This window comes from Odocoileus virginianus, chromosome 6 (genome assembly GCF_023699985.2).
Source record: "Odocoileus virginianus isolate 20LAN1187 ecotype Illinois chromosome 6, Ovbor_1.2, whole genome shotgun sequence".
NCBI lineage: Eukaryota > Metazoa > Chordata > Mammalia > Artiodactyla > Cervidae > Odocoileus > Odocoileus virginianus.
The window spans coordinates 25756520-25760967 of NC_069679.1; positions in this window are offsets into that span (position 1 = coordinate 25756520).

Here is a 4448-nt window from a genome sequence, read left to right on the forward strand (position 1 = left end):
GCGGGGAGATTAGAGATAAAACATCCCTCTGAGAAGCCAGCGCTGGGGGGGGGGGGGGGGGGGCAGAGGGGCAACATCCCACCACCCCCACTCCCACCCCCACCCCGCTCTGCTACCCCAGACCTCTGGCATACCCAGATCTGACCAGGACCTTCCTTCCCTTTAAAAGCCTCCGGTGCGCGACGCTTTGGGAGGAAGCCCACTGGCAGGGCTTACAAACCCGCATGGCTCTTGCCGCTTCTCTGGCCTCAACTTCCGACTCACCCCTTACTTCACAGCTCTGCGCCTTTGCTCAAGCCAGAACCCCTGCCCGGGGCGTCCTTAACTTTGCCCCTACAGAAGGCAGGTCTCCGTGGAGAATGCCTGCTCCTTCATAAAGACGTTGCTCACGGCTTAGCCCCTTCTCGAACGTTCTCGCACCTCACCCCAGCTCCACACCAGGGGAGACCTTGGCACCCCTCCTTTGGCTTCCTCAGCAGTCACTGCGTGTTCCAGTCAAGAAATTGTTTGTCAAGCTGTTTTCTGTCTACTTGTCCTACCGCGAACACATCTCAGCCCCCGACTGGAAGCTTCTGGAGAGCAGAAAATTTAAAAAAAAAAAAAAAATCGGTCTAGTTCCTCGTGGTAACCCAAGGGCTAGCCCTTTGGGTGGGCGCATTCTGGCCCCTCGAGAATCCCTCAAGGGGTGGACGGCTGGGCAGAGGCGAGGGCGAGTGGGTGGCTAGATGGAAGAACTAGAACGACGGAGGGGGCCGCTTTTGCAGAACCGGCGGGGTGGGGGTGGGTGAGGTGAGTCCTTGACCCTCTGCAGTCTGCGCCCGCAGGACGCAGCCCACCCAGCCCCGCTCCCTCTCCCGCTCCCGGCGCCGGTGCCCACTGGGCCAGGTGATCTCGAACCTTCTGCCTCTCACACCCCAACAACAAACAACCCTCGCGCTCTCCCTCCGGAGAAAGGAGGTGGAGCCTGACCTCAGCCGGAGGCTGCAGCAGCTGCGGGAGGTGCGGGGGGGAGGGCTCGCAGCTCCGGTCCTTGGGGGAGCCTCTCCTCCCGGGAGTGGCAAGGGTGGGGGCCTAGGCGGGTCCTAGGAGCCCGGGAAGCCCTCAGGCGGCAGCCTAGACCCTCCGCGGGCGAAGGGAGGAGGGGCAGAGGGGTGGCTACATTGGGAGCCTGCTTCCGACTCTCCCTCTCGGTCTGGAGTACCCTCGGAACCCCCTCCCCCCTTCACATCCACCCTTCTCGAGCCCCAAGGGCCGGGTGGGACTAGGTGCCGAGTAAGCAGGGCGGGGAGAGGATGCCGCTCCGCTGGGCTCCGAAGAGCCGCGATCTGCCCATCCCCCACCCCCTTGGCTGGGGGGGGGGTTGGAGGGCGCACGGGGGTGACACGAACCCTTGGGACTCGGCGACAAGAACAGGAAAGAACCTGAAATGGGATTTGATCTGCAACTGTTGGGGGCTATGGTGGAGGCAATTTGGATAAGGGGCAGAGAGGGCGCCCCAAGGGGAAGGCCTGGGGCCCTAAAGAGAGTGGGAGTCGGGAGTTGTGAGAAGGAAGGAGAATGAAGAAACAGCTTTTTTCGGGGGCGGGAGGGCAGCCTGCAAAGACTTCCCCGGCCAGCAATCTGGAGCCTAGCACTGGACAGGGGGGTTCTGGACACCGCGCCATGGACGTGTTCCCCAAGGTCTGGTGCAGGAAGCACCCCCTACCCCCGCTCCTTGTGCAGAGACTGGCCCACACGGGCCGCTGCCTCACCTTGACCTTCCCCTCATCTTGTGGCAGTGGGTGCCATTAGAGGAAACAGAGGTCCTCTTCCTAGCTAGGCACTCAACACCTGGCTCTTTGGCGGCGCGGGGGAGGCTTTGCCCCTCCAGCTCTGAGTCACAGGGAGAGCACTACAGTCTCCCCTATCCCTAGGGGAAGGGGCCCCAGCAGGTAAAGTCCAAACAGACGGCAGCACGTGGATTTGCCTGGGGGCAAATAATTTCTGGAGATCCCTTTAAGGAGGGGGTTTCGATCCCTTTAAGAAGGAGTGGGTCAGATAAAAAGGACTATAAAAGTCCAGCTTCCTTTATTTCCCAACACCCCCCCAAGATGGGGGAGGGGGGCAAGTGCTGCGGCCGCTTTTAAATGGTGTGCTGGTATCCCTGCCCTAAGGCACCTTGACCTCCAGTTTGTCCAATGGGGCTGAAGGACTAGGTAGCTCAGTTAGTGATCCTGACTCCTAAGAGTTCAGGCGTTCTTGGGCGGGGGATGCAGGGGAGCTGCTGCCCCACTCTCAGGAAAGATGGGACCAGGGCGTGGAATGGAGGGGGAAAGTGGTTACCGCCACCACTGCAAAGACTGCGCTGCCCCGGTAGGGTGCCTTGCCCGGTGCCAGGTGGTTGGAACCGAGGGCAGGCGGCCTGTAGGGACTGCGGCGGGCAGTGGGGGAGGTGCCTGGCGGCTGGACTAGAGATGACGGAGCAGCCAGTCTGTCCCGGCTGTCAGTCTGGTCGTACGTGGTGGGGGAGGGGTATGCAGCGTGTTTTCTCTCAGCCCTGGATGTTTTCCCTCTCCGCATCTCCCTCTCACTGCTCTCCCGTTCTGAGGCAGTTAACCCTTAGTGATGGGTCTGAAGGGGCAGGGACAGTCCCTGCCTCCAGGGCTCCAGGCTCCAGAGACCTGCTGAATCCAGTCCTCTCTCCAGATGAAGCAGCAAATCCTTTTCAGTGGGGGACCCCCTGGGCTGCTGGGTGTGCCAGGGTGATGAAAGGTTAGGGGTCCCCCTGGCCTAGGCACAGCCTTGGTGGAATGGGGTGGGGGCAGCATTCATTCAGGAAAGGTTTAGAGGAAGAGGTGGAGCCCTTCTATACCTGGGACTGGAAAGGAAGGAAGCCTAGGTGAAGAGGTCCCTGGAAGTGGGGTGAAGGAGAAGGAAGACCAAAAGTTCCCTTGGGGAACAGGCATGGTGTGCAGCCCCTGGCCTTTTGGTTGGCTTGTTGACCAGCGCTGACAAAGGGGATGCGGAACAGAGGTAGATTGGGGGACTGGCATAGGAGGAACATCAAGTGCCTTTTGCCAGCCTGTCTCCAAACCATAGCTCATTCAGAGCCTCCTGGGGCAAAGGAGACAGCCACCCACATGGGGGAGGCTTTGAGAGTAGAATTCCTCCAGCTGCTGGGCAGGCTGGGCAGGCTGGGTAGGCTGGAATGGGCTCTCATGACCACTCTGCCTCCTCTCCAATCAGTGGTCCCTTTTATTCCTCCTACCAGGGCCCCAAATAAAGACAACTCTCCCCACTCCCCCAGCCCAGGGTCATTAGATCTTCACTCCAAGATGCTGGGGGAAAGTCCAGTCCTCCATCTTCATCCTGCAACTACTTCTTAGGCCGAGCTGGGGCTTCGTGCCACTTGGGTCTCCTTCCCTGTGACTAGGTACATTTTTCTGAACCTCTTGGCCTCAATCTCTGCCCATTAGTGGGCATGAAGTCAAGGTCACCACAGGCTGAGTTGCTGACGGGGGTCCCTTCCCCTCTTCTGCCTTGGCTCTAGGCTGCTAGAATGGCGTGGCTTAGCTCCAGCGGTCATTTCTGCTGTTACCCTCTACCATCCGGCTCTGATGAGGGGTGGGGGGTGTCATCCTAAGGGACAGACTGTGACAGGGGGTGTATTTTATGATGTGGGGGTAGGGCTGGCCTGATGGTAATGGGGGGACCGCTAGGAATCTTTGTCCTGGGAGTCTCAGAGGGGGAAAATCCCTTAGTGATGTTCTACTTTTATAGGTTTAGAGACATTGCTTTCCATAAGGGTGTGAGGTAGGAGAAGTAGGGGACGGTTGTCTGAGAAGGACCTGGCCCTTTGAGAAGAGGTTGTGCTACTGTCTTAGCTTTCAGCTTCCATTCACACCCTGTTGAGTGGCCTTCTCCTTTAAACTTGTCCCCCAACACAGCAAAGACAGTCTGGGCCCCATGGACAGCTCTACAGGCAGACTATGAACCGTCTTTAGAGTTCTATTTCCCAGCCATAGGGGCTGGCCGCCCTGATCTTCATAGAGAGCTGAGTCTCAAAGTCTAGGAAAGCTAGGCATAATGTGTGGTGCCGGAGGAGAACCACGCCAAGGCTGGGTTTCTCCTCTTGCCCAGGAGCCCCAGCACTGGGGTCCTTCTCGCTGTCAGAGGTGTTCCTCCACCCAGTCTCTCCCTGGGCTACTCCCAGGCTCTGGTGACTGGATAATATCCTTTTTGCTGCGCCTCCTTTTACCTCCCAAAGCTCCCCTCCCCCGCCTGAATTGGGAATGAGGCTTTGTTCTAGGGTGGACTCAGCATTTCTCAAGAACCTACTATGTGCGCATCCAGTGCTTGCTGAAGTGAAGCCCTTTGCTGGCTCTGGCACTACAAGGTGCCCAAGACACAGCCCCTTCCCGCACCTCCCAGGGACTCCCACACCTCCGTGTGACCTCAGCCTGCTGTGC